General features: G+C 47.3%; 1 protein-coding gene across 10 annotated transcripts in view; it reads left to right on the top strand.

The window, feature by feature from the left end:
* Nucleotides 1–18,828, top strand: part of RPH3AL (rabphilin 3A like (without C2 domains)) — a 165,160-nt gene that overhangs the window by 17,207 nt on the left and 129,125 nt on the right. Inside the window, exons 1-2 of one of the 10 annotated variants that reach the window (XM_037022757.2) lie at nucleotides 7,932–8,033; nucleotides 9,834–9,949. The exons of 8 other annotated variants lie outside the window; for them this stretch is intronic. The gene's annotated coding sequence lies outside the window, so the exon portion shown is untranslated. Of the gene's footprint in view, nucleotides 1–7,881; nucleotides 8,034–9,833; nucleotides 9,950–18,828 lie in introns of those variants that run through there. One more of the 10 variants, XM_017656177.3, reaches the window with a different exon arrangement.

The raw sequence follows: 18,828 nt of genomic DNA, 5'->3' as shown, positions 1-18,828 counted from the left end.
GGTCAAAGAAGAAATCACAAGAAAAATTAGAAAATACTTTGGGATGTATGAAATGAACTACAACATACCAAAACTTACGGGGTGCTGCTAAAGTTGTGCTTAGGAGATAATTTATAGCTCTAAATGCCTTTAATAATAAAGAAGACAAACTTCAACTTAAAAACCTTGCCCCTGAAGAAACAAGAAAAAGAACGGCAAACTAAATCCAAAGCAGGCAGAAGGAAAGATGTCATAAAAATTAGAGCACAAAAAGCCTAGTAAACGTGATGTTCTTCATGTAATTGTAGATTAATGATAACAAAATTTTTTAAACAAATAAATAAATAAGCAAGGAAAAAATAATTAGAGCACAAAAACATGAAAGAGAGGATAGAAAAGACCACCAGTTGTATCATTCCATTCATATAGAATGTCCGAATATGCAAATCTATAGGGAGATAAAGTAGATTAGTGGTTGCCAGGTGCTAAGGAGTGGCAAGAATTGGGAATGACTGCTAATGGGGTCAAGGTTTTTTTGGGGGGTGGTGATAAAAATGTTCTGAGATAATAGTGATGGTTGCATAACTCTGTGAATGTACTAAAACCATTGAATTTCAAACTTTAAAAGGGTGAATTTTATGGTTTGTAAGTTAAATCTCAATAACAGTGGTAATAAATGTCTTTAAAAACAATTAGACGAAAGGGGTGGGGAAAACAGAGTAAGGGAAGTGTTCCCCAAGGAGGAGTATCATGGATGCCTGCAGGCCCTAACAGGAAAGGGTGTGTTGTGTTAAATGAAGAGCAGAGGCCCCAGGTGGGTTGGGGGTGGGGTGAGGGCAGATTGGTTTTATCATTGGAACAGTAGGAAGCCACTGGAGGATTTCTATAGGTGGTTCTATTTTGGGGCTGGCATTTTGAAGAGCTCGCTGAGACTGTGTGAGGAGAACAGATTGGAGAGGGTTAGGAGTAGATTTGGGGAGGCATATACAGTAGCTGAGGTGACAGGACCTGCATTTCAGGAAGGTTATTGTTCAAGGTCACCTGCTAGATGGAGCCAGCCCTGAGTCCCTCTGGCACCCAAACCTCTGCTCTGCACTGGCCACTGATCTGAGTCCCCCAGGTAATCAGCCTAGAGAGTGGATGAGATTTCCTTGCCTAACAGGAGTGTGGTAGGGAAGTCGGCATCATATTAATCAAACTTACTAGGACTTGTGGCCAACCACAGCTAGCCTAGTTGTAAACAGCAAACTTTGAACAAAAATGGGACTTTATCGTCAGGACACTGGAGTGTCTCCCTGAAGCCCAGGCCCCAGGAAGGGCTGCATTAAGCACCTGGACCAGAGGGAATCCCAGGAGCATCTCTCTCCCTTGAGTTTGCTGCAGCTCCTTTTTGGTTCTCTTATTTCTATCACTGCAGACCACCTTTCTCTGTCCTGGGCATTTCCACATGGCGAAAATGGCCCCACAGTCAGCTGCTAGGTTTGCATCTTACTATTCCAGGCAGCAATTGAGTTGAGACTTAAGACTTTTAGCCCATTTCCCAGATTTTCAAGAGAGGGACCTTGCCCTGCCAGCTTGGCAGGGTGCATCCCTGGAAGTCAGCCATGCCTGAGGGGCTGACCACGGTGTAAACTCAGGGCCCCCGGAGCCCACCCCTGAAGGCGGCTGGGTAGCTCCAGAAGACCAGGGAGAAGAAGGGACGTAATATGGAATGCCAGGTTCCATTATGTCAGGGGTCCTTCCCCCAGCCCCACTTGAGATAACTCACTGCGGAGGATCCATCTGCCCCTAGGGATAAACTACATGAGACCTTATTTTGTCATTTGAACTGGTTTGCAAACAGCCTTCTGACTGTCCTTCTCCCCTCCCATTTTGCCCTTTACTTTCAGCCCTGGAGTGGGCAGGGAGCATTCCAGAATTTAGAATTCATCTTATTACCCATGTGAATACTGTCCGTTCCCCCAGAAAAGAAAGGCCTAGCCCATGCCTTGCTGAAAAACTTGTTGAAAAGGACCCGAGTTAATGTCATCGTCTCATTTTTATCTGTTGTTTCAAACCTAGGGGCACTGATTGAGGCGCCGGGAAACCCTGGTGACTGTGGAATACATGGGCCTCTGACGGGGCAGGAGGGGACAGGATATGTCTGCAAAGTCCAGTGGGAGCATGTGTGAGGGGCAGCGCCCGTAACCTCTCACAATGCCACCATTGCCAGCCCCTACTCCTTCTCTCTACCTGGCCCGCAGGTGGTAACGCTCTGTTTTGTGCCGCCCTTTCTCTGTGCTGGGGACACTGTGGCCAGGAGTCTACGGGTGGGGGTGGGGGCCCAGCCCCTTAGGGCAGGCAGTGAGGGGGGCAGCCATTTCCAGCCCCAAGGAGGGCGACTGATTCTGGATGGCACTTTTTCTCTTTTTCTCTTGCTGTGAAAAGCGGGGAATTGAAGTCCTTCAGGCAGGCACTGCCCTCAGACATCAGAGGGGGGAGCAGGGAGGGACACTGCATGAGGATGTGGGTTCTGAAGGCCCCCTTCCCTTTGAGTTCCTGCAGCATGTATAGGCGGCCACGCAGTTGGGCATCTTATTTACGGCTGGTGCTAGTCATCTAGTGCGTTGTTTCCAATACCAAGAGTGGTGGTGGTGGCGTGCGTGGAGCTGGGGCCTTCCCACTCATAAGCAGCCATGACCCTCCCCAGTTAACTTCTGGTACACGGAGGTGAAGGAAGTAGGACAGATTGTCTTCTGTGCATTTAATAGTTGATGCGACCTCAGGTTGCCTGGTGTTGGGAGGGGAGTGTGTGAGTAGCTTTTTCCCTTTACAGCCCCTGCTAGTCAGAGCTGGGACTGAAAGCCTGGCTTCTGGGCTCTACTCACAGGCCCTCTTCATGACAGAGTGCAGGGATGTTCTGAATTCTTTCAGGCAAAGGCTGTATTTTATTCCTCCTGTTTTTTTCTGTTTGTCATCTATCCATCTCTCTATTTTTGCCTCCATTTGTTCCGTAAAGGAATCATGATGTCCACAAGAATATGTATTTCTCTATATAAGAAATATGGAAATATTTATAATAAAAAGACACAGTATATACTATATGCTGTACCTATATGTAGAGATTGTGTGTGTATGTGTGTGTGTGTGTGAGAGTGGTGTGCGTATATATATATATATATATTTGTGTGTGTCTGTGTGTAATTAAGTAGAAACCCATAAAAATAAGATCAGAGAAAATATAGATGAACTGGAGTGTCAAAACCAGGGGGAGAATTAGAATACATATACTGCCACAGAGCTGTACACAGTTTACTATATTTGAAGCACAGATTTAGCTCTGAGCTAATGAGGGGTCAAAGCAAGAAAAATATATTTATGTGGTTCACATGGTCCATAAGGAAAAGGATACTGGACACTGAGTACTTTTCCTGGCATTTGGATCTGAAGATGGGCCTGGGTGGTCACCTACAGGACCCTGGGGAGCAAGGAAGACGTGTGAAGTGTGCTGCTGCGTGTGGCTCCTGCTCCCACGGTGGACGTCATTGACCCCCATGGGCCTAACCCACGGAGGCCGGGGTGCCTGCCGCCCTTTCGGCGTGGCGATCCAGACAGCCACTACCAGTGATTTGGAGCTGGCATGCAGGACAAAGCCCTCCTGCTGTTCCAGCCTTGGGTGGCGGTGGCATCAGGGAATCCGAGGGAATTCCAAGTGGAGAGCCCCCGTGGATCCTGACCAGCACCTCTGCAGGCGTGGCATAGGTGGACCATTTTCCATAGGTTGGAGGTGTGTTTGCTTTAAAAGCCCTCAAGGTGCCGGTGGGAGTGAGCTGTCAGGGTGATGTGAGGGGTAGGTGTGTCTGGAGGGACCTGGGGGACACACTAGGAATTTCTGACTTGACTCATCATAGTTTCTCTTTTGTTCCAGTTATTTGGCACACACCTGTATTTGCCTAGAAGGTGCACCTGACCCACCCTCCTCACCGCCGCCCCCTCCCGTCCCCATTGAACGTCACTTCCTCAGGGACACCCTCCCAGCTCTGCCTGTACATCAGAGCTCAGAGTCGCACCCCTGCGCCTTTCCCTCCTAGCCCGTCTCACAGCTTGCGCTGATACATTTATTTATATTTGTTTCGTGGGTTTTTCCCCCTCTAAGACACGAGTTCCGAGGGGGCAGGGGGAGCATCCGCCTTGTTCATTCTTGTCTCCTCAGACCCAGCACAGGGCCCCACAGGCATTAGGCGCCCACTACATGACTGTGGAATGGGTGGGTGAAAGGACACGGGGCACAAAGGGAAGCAGATGCAAGCTTTGCCCGGTAGGAGATAAAGACATGAACGAATATGACGGAGGTGGCAGATGCTCAGCGCTGACAGGAGGGGACAAGGTGAGCTAAGGAGCTTGAGGAGAGGAGAGGCTCCCTCCAGAGGGAGGGGAGAGGAAGGCAGGTTTCGGAGTACAGCACCACCTGCTGGGTCTGAAAGCATGAGGAGGAGGGAAGGGGCATCTGGGGCCCTGGGGGCAGTGGGGGCAGCAGGTGGAGCCAGGGCAGAGAAGAGCCAGCGTGGCTTTGGGTGCTCTCGGGGCAGCGTCGGGGCAGGAGCAGCTACACCCGGAGATGGGTCTGAGCCAGCGGCTGGAGTTTTGCCCACAGCCTCCAATAGCGCAGCAGAGGGACGGGGAGGCAGCAGATCTGCGAAGGGAGCAGGCGTGGGATGAGGGCCTCAGGCAGGCAGGGAAGGCTGGGCAAGAGCTGGGAAAATGAGGTAGGCCCTAGGTTGGCCCAGCGGGGGTGCAGGCTGCACCGGGTGGATGCACAGCCTTTGCTCTCTGGTCGGACAGGGTTTACATCCTGCCTCTCTCATGCCTGTTGACCCTTGGGGCCACCCTCTAGCAGGCATTGGCCCCAAGACCCCAGACCAGCCCCAGCCATGCCTGCCACACCCCCTGCTGGCCTGGCTCAGCTCTCCAGAGAGGCTTTGTAGGGCTAGTTCACTGAAGAATACCGTTGCCAACACATTTCTAGGTTTAAAATAGAATATGTATTGATCACATTTGTAACATGTTATCTTGAGCACAGCTCCTTTTAATACTTTTATTTTCCAGATAAAGATTTATTTTCCTAATTCCCTCTTTGTGAGCTTCTTAAGGTGTTTTTTTTTTTTTTCAGTCACTTATCTGGAGAACTGTTATTTCCTATTTATATTCATTATCAAATTACTCTGTTTCATGGATGAGTCATTCAGTTTATCCCTTTGGCTTCCTTCTTGTAAACCTTTCAGTAGATTTATTAAGCAGTTTGGCTCTTACTTTGATGTCCAAACCCATCTGGTGAGGTTTTAATTGGCAGGTGAGGAGATGCAGCAGCAATGGGCCCTGAGCTCAGGATTCCTGGGCCATAGCGTGACGCCGGATTGAGAGAGGCTAATGGAGGTGCACCCCCCCACACACACATTAGTGCCAAAGGTTCTTGAGTCAGTGTGCAAACTTCTTTGCTATGTTCCTTCTGTCTGCACTAGTCTGGAAGACGGGCAAACCCAGGTGCTCAGAAGTGGATGGTGGAGCCTAAATGTGGAACCTGGGAGAGGAGTCGGTGTCTGGGATGACCTGGGTGGGGGCAGCTTTGGATCACCCTGGGGGCATGAATAAGCCGGTGAGCATCCTGTAAGTCTGGGTGGATGCCCAGGGAGAAGCTTACATGTGGTGACAGCCAAGGGATGCTACCTTACCAGCCAGGGGCCGAGGAAGAAGCCCTCAGTGGACGGGCTCCCTCTGGGCACATCTGCTGCAGAGGAGCCAACGTAGGCCTGGGAATGAACACTGGGTGCTTCCAAGGAAAGCAGCTGCTGCCCTAGCATCTCTGAACTAGACTGCTGGAAGCGCTGGAGCAGGAAGCCCGCTTCCAGGGTGTTTCTGTTAAGACATCCAGCTCACTAAAGTTAGTATATGTGTGGTATGTGCATCCCCACTCCCTCTCGTTCCTGCAGAGGTGACTTACTCAGCACCCTTGATTGCAGGTGACAAAAACCCAACTCAGACTAGCTTAATCAGAAAGGGGACTCTGAACCTGGAAATGTGGGACCCAACATCGTGGCTCAGGCATGGCTGGGTCCAGCAGTCGGCAATGCGATCAGGGTTATTTATCCCCATTTCTCAGCGCTGCATGGCTGCATTCTCATGCTGTTTCTGAGTGGTGGTGACATGGCCATTGGCTGTCCCTGGCCAACACTTTCCTCACACTTGATCTCAGGGGCAGAGGGAAAGAGTGTATTTTTCAGCAACTCCAGTGAGAGCCCAGAGAGGACTCCGTGTGGCTGGGCCCAGGTCACATGCCCATCCCTGAGCCAGTCGCGGTGCCCAAGGGGTGGTGGTGTTCTGATTGGTCCGTCTCAGGCACATTCACCCTGAGGAGAAGGAAGGGGTGTGGTCTCTCTCACCCAGAAGAATTGGGCATGATTTCCTTCACCCGAAGGAGGAATCAGTCTCAAAGAAAGGAATGATGGGCAGACAGAAATGGATGTCTGCTGCCAAGGGCCAGCTGAGGCCCTGGCAGCTCTAAGGCAGGTCTGCTTGGCAGTGTAGCAACATGCCCATGAGTCTCAGTTGCGTGGAGCATCTGACTCAGGCCTCTTTAGCCCTATGTTTGGTCTGTCATGGACCTTCAGACCGACTCCACGTCTCACGTCTCTTTAGCCTCCACAAACCTGGCTGCAGTGTCTGCACGTGGCCCCCGTCCCTCTGAGGTCCGGGCCTCTCTTCTTGACTCTTGTACTCAGCTCGAAGACGGGCTCAACTGTGGTGTCGCCTGCATTGTCCAGCCTGTGGTCCTGCCAGGGAAAGGGCAGAGTGACCAGGCGGACCTGGCAAGGGAGGTTCCTCTCCTCTGTTGCTTCTCCTGAACTCAGAGCGCACCCTTGGCATGAAGGGCCAGCTGGCTCCCAGCACACCTACTATGTGGCGGCTGCTTCCCACAAACTCGGAGGCAACTTAACATCACGTTCTCCTGTTTGACAGAACCGGCATCACACAGCAGCATTATTCAGTATTTTTAGCTACAGAGTTTTTTTTCAAATGAAGTCATCCCTGAAAGTCCAGTGCATGAAGCAAATAAGAGCTGGATTGCTCTGGGTTGGCTTGGAATACACCCACCGAGTCCCCCATTCCATGTCAGCAGCCCTGAAGTATGTGACACCCCTGAGGGCTCCTTAGAGCCTAGTTTGAGAACCTCTTCATGATGATGTGTATTCATCCCTTAGCTCAGTAGCACCTTTTTTCCTTCTGAGGGTTAAGTTGCTAGATGTGCTGTTTGTCTTACCATTGCAACATTTTTTCTGTCTTTAGCTTGTTCGCACAATGAAAAAGGGCAACAGGGAGATCCTGTGGCCTTCCTTTTCACACGAGGCAGGTGGCAGGTTGTAACATTCCCCAGCTACACAGGGGCTCGCTTCATTACCCTCCTTCTCTGAATCTATATGGAAGGCTGCTCTATTTACGGCATTGGTCAGATTACCCGTGCCTCAGTTTACCTTCTTCCTGCAGAGCCACACCCAAATGGGTGCCCCACCCTGGACAGTTGAAGCTTTGGGGAGTTACAAGATGCTGGCATCCCCATGTGTGACTGCTGCCTGGGATGAATATTTTGGGTACCTTTCCATGCAATCCACCCTTTCTAACAAAAAAAAAATCTTTGAAATTCATAAAAGTAACCAGACCCCAAAAAACCCCCCAAAAACAAATAACACCAAAAAGAATGCAAATGTTCCCAAAGGTCTCCTAATAGGCAGTGCCCTGCGTCTGTTAAGTTTTAGAAGACTGTGTCGTCAGGGGAATTGGTCACCAGCAAACTCGTCCTGAGCTGGCTTCAGCCAGCCTTCCATCCTCTGGGGAGAATCCAGGCCTTGGTTTGGCCCCAGCTCGGCCTTCCTGGTGGCTGCCACTTATTGACTCAAGTCTGAGTGATTCAGATCTTCATCAGGGTCACCAGACAACTGGTGGTAGGAGGGAGCGTGACCTGGTCTTCCTCCTGTCTGGGACGCCTGCACGGCCAGGCCTGGGTGAAATCCCCTCGGTTCCTGGTAGGTGTTTTGGGGTCTCCTGCGAGGGGACAGAAAGATGACTTTTGTATTTCCTGGAGCCAGGGGCCCAGTTCTACAGGGGCTTTCCCAGAACTTCGCTAACTGCGGGGAAGGGTGTGTGTCTGTGCCACCAGAGCCTCTGTTAATGATTGACGGGAGATTGGCTTTTCCAGGTTGCCCCAACTCCTGTGTTTCCAAGAAGAAGGCAGCAGGGATCTGAGTCCCCTTGCTCTCCTTGACAATTGCTGCACTTTCTGCGCCATTTTCCGAGGGACCCCATGAGCAGGGATTGATTTAGGGGTGGTGGAAAGAGAGGGTATGTGCTTTGGTAGAAAGCTGAGCAGCAGATGCACCCAGGGCCAGGAGGAGAATGGGCCGTGCAATAGGACTGAGCAAATTGGAACATTCAATTTGATAAATATTTTTATTGCATATCATGCTGTGTGTAGGCACTGGAGGAGGGCTCACATTTGGGGTCAACCAGGACAAGTCCCCAGATAACTAGCTGTGTGACAGGGCCAGAAAAACCAAGGGCCCCGAGGAGTCAAAAATAAAGTGCCCAGGCAGTGTTTCTCTCTGGGTGAGAAGATTTTAAGTATATTATATGTTAAAATTAAGTATACTATACAGATGAGCATTTAAGATACTGTAATTATTATTTACATGTGAATTAAAACATAACTTTGTTTTCTTCAGTTGCCTTCTGTTTATGACAAATGATATGGCTTTCTGTTTATGGTGGAGATATAAAGCTTCCTTTGAAAATAAATTTGAGTGAAATAGTGAGTTGACTTAAAGGAAAGTACTAAGACTGAATCAGGAGTCATGTGGGGGTGGCAGGTGGCACAGGAATGCCTTAGGGTTGAGGCCAGCGTGCTAGAGGAATTCAGAGCCGAAGAAAAGAAAGGACTCATGGGAGAGTCAGGTGGTGTGGGGGAGGAATAGGATCCAGCTAGGTGCAGATAGGAGAGGGTGAATGCCTACTCACAGGTCCAAAAGCATGTGTGCAAATCTTGGTATAATGTTTTGGTTACAACATACGAGTCCCATGTGAACTGGAGGGTAGGTTTGGACTATATTGTGGATGACTATGAATCCCAGGGCGGGGCTCTGAACTTAATTCAGGGGGCAGTGGGAGCCATGGAAGGTGCTTGAGGGGATTGGTTCATGACTTTTCTTGAAGAGGCTCATCTGTAGTGGATACCGGACTAGAAGCAGGCTGACCAGTCAGGGATCTAAGTAAAGAGAATTTAAAGGGCCAAACCAGGGCCATGGCCAAAGATGAGCTGCCCAGCTACCCAGCCTTCCCCGCTGGCTCTGGCCCACAGCCTAGAGGCATTGGAGAGAGGCAAGTCTGGGTTGGAGGTGCCAAGCCCTGGTCTCTGGGGAGACAGTGGGAGCCAAGCAGAGGTGCAGGTCAGAGGTTGTGCACAGAGACCTGGAAGGAGACTCTGTCTCTCCCACATGGTCCAAGTGGCCTGCTCCTGGGGTGTCTCCTGGCTGAGTGTGGAATGTTCTGGGGAACTGGGTGGGGTCAGCTGAAGGAAGCTCCCCTCCTGGCCAGGGCTCCTGCAGGAGGAGGAAGCCAGTAGTTTCCTGTCCCACAGTTGGGCTCAGGCAGCCTGGCTGACAGCCCCAGGCTGAATTCATTCATCAGCAGAGCCTGCAGGCATCTGGGTCACAGATTTTTTGTTGTTACTTAACCCTTCCATCTCTCCCTTTCAGGGCAGAGCAGTTCAGCAGGAGTTCAGAGACCAGTTTAGTTTAAAAAAGAGTTTGTCTTTGTTTCCCCCCTTTGAGGGCCTTCGATGTGCCAGGCACTGTGTTGGCACTCACTCCATCATCAGAGTCCATCCTGGACAAACCTGCTGAGGAAGGCAGCACCTCCTTTGTGCAAAGAAGGAAATGGGGTGTAGGTAAGTTTAAGTAGTCCCAGATTACCCAGTCGGTTAACGGCAGAGCCTGATTCCAGACTCACACACTGGCTTGTCCGTAGAGCGGGAGGGTGGACCAGATCTGTGACTTGGGATAAGTCAGTCACTGTGCTCCCATCTGGGCGTGGGGCCACACCCTGCGGTGAGCTGGGCTGCATCTGTAGGATGGGGGTGCTGACAGCCCTGCTGTGGGGCTTTCATGAGTTACTGAATAGCTCAGGCTGTGTGTTAACTGCTGCTTCTGTTACTGTGTAGAACTAGAGTTTGTGCAATGCTAAACATCAGTTTTACTTGAAGACATTTTTGGAAGGTATCACTTAGGGTGGGGGAGAAGCATTGTTTTAAATTTAAAATAATTAATATATATGGCATAGGATAGGAAAATTTATTATCAGATATGTAGCCTTTTGGTAGGCTGTTTCCTGCTACACTCTGGATCCACGTGTTGGGGGATGTTGGGGAGAACCTGTGTACCCCTTCTTCTGCGATTAGCCTTACTGAGTTGAAAGCCTGAGAATCTAGGTGTACCTCACAGGCTCCCAGCAGGTCCCAGGCCTCTGATCTCCTCTGCCCTAAGTTGGTGCCTGGGAGCCTAGTGTCCTTGTTGCCTGTAACCTTTAACTAGCCATTCTCTGAGTTACTTTTCAGTTCTAACATTCAGAGAGGTCTCTTCCTTTCTGGCAACTCTATTAGAGTGATTCTCTTCCTGGAATGTCTACCTCATGTCTGCCAAGTCCCTACTTTTTCCTTTCCACCCTCTTCCAGACTCTTCTCTTTGAAGCCCTCTGGGATTGCTGCAGAGAGAAATCCTCCCTGCATCTGCTCTTTGTTCCCACAATTCTTCGTACAGTCCCAGCATTTATTAGAGCCATTGTCCGATTCTTTCAGGCTTCATACTGCTCATGTGCAATCTGCACTGGGTATTCACAAAACAGAGGTGGCCCCTCTCTCTGTGGACCTTACAGAGATGAACAAACAAAAAAATAAATGCATACATTCAAAAAGAGAGAGAGAGAGAGAAACACATTTACATTGTGATGCACGTGATAAAGAAAAAGAACTGGGTGCTAGTGTTTTCTGGCCTGGCAATCTTCTGCACTAGACTGTGTCCTCCAGATGGGTGATGGAGCAGGGACTGGTCGTGGAAAAAAGGCATGAACTTTATGAATGGGGATGGGGATGATGAGATTGAATTGTTAATCAACACAAAAACATTTTGAAGGGTGCAACACATGATAAAAATTTAATTTTAATGATATTAGTAGTGTTACATCATTCTTTCCCATTGATGGAGATTTTTTTCTCCGTAGAAGAACATTAAAAATTTTTCTCCCATTGCACTGGTAGCATTTGACTTCTTAAAAAAAGATTCAAATTTACAGAAAAACATTGAGTGGAACATGCAGAGAATTCCCATACACCCTCTTACCTTCTCCAATTTTCCATTATTAACATCTTGCCTTGATGTGGTTCATTTGGTACTATTAATGAGCCAATATTGATTCATTATTATTAACCGAAGTCTGTAGTTTACATTAGGGGTCACTCTTGTACATTCTATGGATTTCGACAAATGTATAATGACACCCATCTGCCATTACAGTGTCATATAGAATAATAAGTTCACTGCCCTAAAAATCTCCTGTATGCTCCCTGTTCATTCCTCCCTCTCTGCCCTTGAACCTCTGATCTTTTTACTGTCTCCATAGTTTTGCCTTTTTCAGAATGTCATTTAGTTGGAACCATACAGTTGGTAGCCATACAGATTGGCCTCTTTGACTTAGCACTTTCATTTAAGGTTCCTCTATGTCTTTTCATGGTTTGGTAGCTAATTTTTATTGCTGAATTTTATTCCATTGTCCGGAAATACCACAGGTTGTTTATCCATTCACCTACTAAAGGACATCCTGGCTGCTTCCAAGTTTTGGCAATAATGAATAAACTTTAGTGTTTCATTTTTTTGTGTGGATGTGTTTTGAATTCTTTGGGTGATCACCCCAGGAGTGTAACTGCTCTCTGATAGTGATGGTAGGAGGATATTTAGTTTTGTAAGATATTACCTTCCAAAGTAGCTGGACATTTTGCAGTGAATGAGTGAATGAGAAAGTTCCTGTTGCTCCACATCCTTGTCAGCATTTGGTATTGGCAGTATTCTGGATTTTGGCCATTCTAATAGGTGTGTAGAGATATCTCATTATTATCTCAATTTGTGATTCCTTAGTGACATATGATGAGCATCTCTTTGTATGCTTGCCATCTGTATATCTTCTTCGGTGAGGTATCTGATCAGATCTTTTGCCCATTTTTTATACTGGATTGTTTTTTTTTATAGTGCTTTCCCCTTTAGAATCTTATCACTGTCTGACTTACCTGGAAGGACTATGAAAAAAGGCTGTGTGTGTGGGCAGGGCAGTGTGTGTGTTCTGGAGGTGATTGGCATGGGAAAAGGCCCAAACACACATAGTTTTGTTTAGTGTTGACAAGTCGGGATCCCTTGAGACTAAGAGCTTGAGCTTAGAGTTCAAATCCTAGGAATTTGCTGTGAAAAATAAAGGAGATGATTCTTTAAAGCATTGGACACCAACTTTGACGAACAGCAAATGCTCAGTAAATGGTGGTTCTTCTAATAGATAATGAATAGATATACCTTTCACTTCTCCTGTGTGACATTTTGTGTTTCCCTTCTGTCCTAGTCTTTGAGACCCCTGAGATCACTAGACTCCCACTTGTCCCTACAGTGCAGTGTTGGGGTGTGTGCACACAAAGAGGGCAGGCACCCATCTCTCGGCCAGCCTTCCCCAGCCTCCTCTCACTTGTCTTGCTGTGAGCCACAGACTGGTTCCACTTGCCTCTTGGTCACTTCCTCCTCCCACCATGTCCCCTGGCCTGCTGTTTCTGTAAGTCTGGCTACAAGTAGAGATGCCCCAGCTACTTGCACTATTACTTCTCTGAGGACAAACCCCAGGCCCGTTTTGTTGGAGGGAGTTCTGGCTGTTGGAGGGAGTGAGGAAAAGTTGGGTGGGAAAGTGACCAGGTTGACAGAGTCCTCCCAGCAGTGGCTGTAGTCTGGCTGGCTCCTGGCTCCCGTAGACACTGACCGTAAAGCTGGTTCCTCATGTGGCCTCACCAACAGGCCCTCGCCCCTCCTGGGAAGCCATGTGGCCTTTCCTTCATGCTGCATTCTCTTCCCAGCCTCTGCCCTGTCAAGAAATGACGTCCTCTGGACATTTCCCACAATGCAGAATGGAAGGCCAGGATACTGGCCACATTTGATGTGGGCTGTTCAGAGACAGATCTGTGTCTCCTAAGGGTTTTTATATAGTGGCCAGACAAGGGCAGGACTGGCCACAGGCAGAGGGCGAATTCTGCAAAACCACGGCTCCTTCCTGTTGGGGCAGCCCCTGTTTAGTGGTTGTGATTGTGGTGGGGAGGGGAGATACATTATTCTACTGTGAACCAGCCCCCTAGGCTGTTGCAGGAGTCAAATGAAATAATGCATGTGAAATGCTTAGAACAGAACTCACACATATGCAGTGCTGAATAAGGATGTCAGCTGGTATCTCATCGTCCTCTCAGACGTGTTCCAGGGCACCCCTTACCCATCTCCCACCTTCCTGCCTCAGACTGCTGCATTTCCCTCAGGTGAGCTTAGGGGCTTCAGTGCATTCTGGAAGAGGGCAGTCCTCGACCCAATGGGGTGACCCACTGCTTAGTTTTCTACAGTAGAATTTCCCTGATGCCCCCTACCTGTGCCCTTCTGGGAACTGGGAATTCCAAGGCTAATTGTACTGAGGATGATGGTGATGATAATGGTGACATGGTGACGGCAGTGATAGTGATGGTGATGTGATGATGGCAGTGATGGTGATGACGATGTGGTGATGGCAGTGATGGTGATGACAGTGCTGGTGACACGGTGGCGGCAGTGATTGTGACATGCTGATGGCAGTGATGGTGATGGTGACAGTGGTGGTGATGGCAGTGATGGTGATGACAGTGCTGGTGACGTGGTGGCGGCAGTGATTGTGACATGCTGACGGCAGTGATGGTGATGGTGACAGTGGTGGTGATGGCAGTGATGGTAACGACAGTGAAGGTGACACTGTGGCAGCAGTGATGGTGATGGTGACAGTTGTGATGGTGGTGATGGTGATGACAGTGAAGGTGACATGGTAGCAGCAGTGATGGTGACATGGTGGCAGCAGTGATGGTGACAGTGATGGTGATGGCAACATGGTGACAGCAATGATGGTGACGAGAGTGATTATATGGTGGTGGCAGTGATGCTGACGATGACAGTGATGGTGACATGATGACAGTGATGGTGACAACGGTGATGGTGACATGGTGACAGCAGTGATGGTGACAATGATGGTGATGGTGACATGGAGATGGCAGTGATGATGACAACAGTGATGGTGACATGGTGATGGCAGTGATGGTGACAAGAGTGATGGTGACATTGTGGCAACAGTGATGGTGACAGTGATGGTGACATGGTGATGACAGTGATGGTGATGGTGATGGCGACATGGTGATGACAGTGATGGTGACATGGTGATGACAGTGATGGTGATGGTGACATAGCAACAACAGTGATGGTGACATGGGGACAGCCGTGATGGTGACGGCAGTGATGGTGATGGTGGTGGTGATGACAGTGATGGCAACGTGGTGATGACAGTGATGGTGACATGGTGATGGCAGTGATGGTGATGGTGATGGCGACATGGTGGTGACAGTGATGGTGACATGGTGATGGCAGTGATGGTGATAGTGACATAGCAACAACAGTGATGGTGACATGGGGACAGCTGTGATGGTGACGGCAGTGATGGTGACAGTGATGGTGATACGGAGACAGTGGTGGTGAGGAGGAGGAGGAGGCTGGCAGCCCGGTGCTGACAGTGCTCAGTGTTACAGGTCCCATGCTGGGTGTGTTACCTGCACCATCGGAAGCATGGTTTCTTAAACTTGGCACTTTAACATTTTCAGCTAGAAAAGTTTACGTTGTGGGGGCTATACTGGGCATTGCAGGAGTTTCATCACCATCGTGGCCTCTACCTGCTGGGTTGTAGTCAGTGCCCCCTCATGGACCCCAAGTGTCTTCAGACATGGCCAGTGGTCCCTTGAGAAACAAAACCCCCCTGATTCAGCACCACTGATCTAATTTATTCTTCCCAACAGCCCAGGAGGCAGCTATTCATTTTACAGATGAGGCAACTACCGCTTAGAGAAATAACGTAAGTTGCCTGAGGTCACTGAGCTAATAAATAAATCACAGAGTCAGGATGCAAAGCCCAGATACCTGATCCAAAGAACAGACTTAAAACTACTGCCCTTTGTTACTGAGCAGAAGAGGGGAATTCGCCAGGCCCTCCGCAGAACCACTCAGGGGCTGTGACCAGGGTGGGGCCTGCTTGCTCAGCCCCGACATCCACTGCCGAGTTCACTGGGAGCCGGTAAAAAGCCTGGCTGCTGCCCGCTCTCTCACTTGGTTTGAGCCCAAAGAGCTGATTGTATTTATGTGGAGAGTGTCTCCCAGGCCTCAGGCCTTTGCTGTGACTGGGAAGTCCCACTGCTGCTGCTTTCAGGCAGCCCTGCCACCTGCAGACACCTGTGGGCACAGGGGATGGGTGCGGGTGGATCTTTCTGCACACAGGCCTCCTAGGCTCCCCATCTGTTTTCTCCCACCCAGGCTATGAATCTGGGTTTATGGTTTGAATGCCCAAAATGTTCATTTGTAATTTTATTTTACTTCTTACAATAATTTATTATGAAAAAATTTAAGTGAAAGCAAAGTTGAAAGAATTTTACAGTGAACACCTACATGCCCACCACTTATTATTAACATCTATTATTAACATTATACTACACTTTTGTTTCCCTTTTCTGGAACCGACGTAGGTGTCGTGAGGCTGGTGGGTCAGTGAACAATTGCAGGTGTTCCACAAGGAGAAGGAACTAATAACAATGAGGCAGAGATGCTCTTTGTTACTGGATTGATGGGGGAGCAAAGGGTCGTGGAAAACCTCCTCGTTGTTAAAACAAAACTAGTTAAAACAAATGACAAAGTAGATTGGAAAGTCATTTTAAAATGTCATCCAGTATTTTAATCCATGTCATCTTAGAGTATAGAAATAATACAAGGGTGATAGTTTCCAACAATCATATAAATAAAATAAACAATAAAATAAAAGTCATATGCATTGCCTGACACAGAGCAGACCATATTTGTGAAATTCTAAACTATTTTCCTCCCTCCATTTGCGGAGCCTTCTTTGTCTCAGAAATAAGCAGATCTTGGCAGACACACTCACCGCTTCCTTGGCTAACTCCTGTTCCCTCCAGCCCACACTCTGTGCCACATCTTGAGTCCTCCCCTGGGTTTCCAAGGTGGCCTTAGCCTTGGCTTTTTGGAGCAGGGAGGGATGTGCCCCCTGCAGGCACCATCCTGTGAAGCCACATCTCTTCATATATCTCTTGGTGTAGTGATTTCAAACAATAGACACCTTTAATACAAAGTTGTTATTTTTTTATGATCGAGGTTTAAAAAGCTTTTTATTTTGAAATAATTCTAGACTTACATACAAGTTGCAAAAATGGTTCAGAGCGTTCTTTATACCCTTTACCCTGCTTGCCTGTTAATATCTGATGTAACAATATAACCATTCCTCATTCATTGTTTTTCCTTATCTTCCATGACCTTCATATTTTTAGAATGTACCAGTCGGCTATTTTGATAGCGTATCCCTTGACTTGGGTTTTCTCATGATTAGATTGTGGTTTTAAATTTCTGGTAAAAATCTTAGAAGTGACAATGTGTCCTTCTCAGTACATCGTATCAGGAGGTACTTAATGTCTATATGTCTTATCACTGGTGATGGACACGTGGTAAAGTCTTGATCACGTGGTTAAGGCAATGTCTGCCTGGTTTCACCCCTGTAAAGTTACTACTTTTTCTTTTACAATTTTGTAAATGTCCTGAGATACTTTGAGAATATGCAAATAACCTGTTTCTTCTCAAACTTTTGTCTACTAATTTTAATACCCATCGATGGATCTTTCCTGTGACTGTTAACACTGCAGTATTTTAATGGTGATTCTTTTTACTTCATCCCTTCTACATTTTTTAATTGGAGCTCTTCTGTAAAAAAGAACTGTCCCCTCTCCCTCTTTATTTATTTTAGATATTTATTGGGTATAATCCAGTAGTATTGTTATTTATTTTGTTGCTCAAATTGTTCCAGCATGTGCCATTGAGAGTTAATTATGAAAGTTTTTATTGTGAAAGTTTTCAACCATTTCAGAAAAGCTGGAATAGTACAAAGAAAACCAACCTATCATCCCTCAACCTAGTTTCAGTAATTCTTAACATTTGACCGTATTAGCTTTTTGTCTCTCCCCTGTCCCTCTCCTGCAGTTTTCACATATGCACCATCTGTTGTTTTTTCACTGAGGTTAATTTGCAGTTAATCTGTCCCTAGACCATCAGGGGTTGATGGTAGAATGTAAGTGGCCAGCCCCTTGCTCCTGAGAACTGTCTACCTAGCTGTCCTGTTCAGACTCTGGGTTTATTCTTTATTATTGCCCCATGATTTTTTAATAGGCTTCTTAAGATATAATTCACCTAGCTTACAGGTCACCACTTAAAGTATACAGTTCAGTGGTTTTTAGTATATTCATAGGTGCAACCATCACCACAGCCAGTTTTAGGATATTTCCATCACCACAAAGAGAAACCCCATATCCTTTAGCTATTACCTGCCCTCCTCCCCAGTAAGTCCTAGGCAACCACAAATCTTTCTGTCTCTGTAGGTTTCCCTATTCTGGCCATTTCATGTAAATGGAATCATATGCTGTATGGGCTTTCATAGGTAGCTTATTTTAGCATAACATTTTCAAGGTTCATTCATGTTGCAGCATGAATCAGTACTTTGTTCCTTTTCATGGCCAAATAATATTCCATTGTATGGTTTTACTGTATTTTGTTTATCCGTTAAGCAGTTGGTGAACATTTCACCCACCTTTTGGTTATTGTGAATAGTGTTACTTTGAACATTTGTATACAAGATTTTGTTTGAACACCTGTTTTCAGTTCTCTTGGGTCTATACCTAGGAGTGGAATTGCTGGGTCACATATATGGTAACTATATTTAACTTTTTGAGGAACTGCCAAACTGTTTTCCACAGTGGCTGCACCGTTTTGCATTCCTACCAGCAATGTTGTAAGATTCTAATTTCTCTACATCCTTGCCAACCCTTGTTATTTTCCATCTTTAATATTTTAGACATTCTAGTGGGTGTGCAATGGTACTTCATTCTAGTTTTGGTTTGCATTTCCCTACTGGCTAATGATGTAGTACATCTCTTCATATGCTTTTGGTCATGTGCATATCTCCTTTGGAAGATGCCTATTCAAGTCCTTTACCCATTTTTTCATTGAATTGTCTTTTTATTGTTGAGTTTTGAGAGTTTTGTATATATTCTACATTCTAGACTCTTATCAGATATGATTTGCAAATTTTTTCCCCCATTCTGTAGGTTAGCTTTTCATCTTCTTGGTAGTATCCTTTGGTGCCCAAAAGTTTTTAATGTTGATGAAATTCAAAATATCAGGGTTTTTGTTGAAAAGACTCTTCTTTCCCTATTGAATGGTCTTAACATCCTTATTGAAATCAGTTGATCATAGGTGCATGGGTTTATTTTTACTCTCAGTTCTATTCCAGTGCATATTTTGAGTGTCATCTGGGCACAAGGGTTGTCCTGCTCTCAGGGAGCATGTGGTCCAGGAGAGGCCAGACGCATTCCTAAAGCACCAGGAAGTGGGAGGTACTGGCAAGGGGTAAAAAGTGTTTATG

This window comes from Manis javanica, chromosome 4, assembly GCF_040802235.1.
Source record: "Manis javanica isolate MJ-LG chromosome 4, MJ_LKY, whole genome shotgun sequence".
NCBI classification, from domain to species: domain Eukaryota; kingdom Metazoa; phylum Chordata; class Mammalia; order Pholidota; family Manidae; genus Manis; species Manis javanica.
The sequence above is the reverse complement of the archived record's forward strand: the minus strand, read 5'-3'. Positions and strand labels throughout refer to the sequence as shown.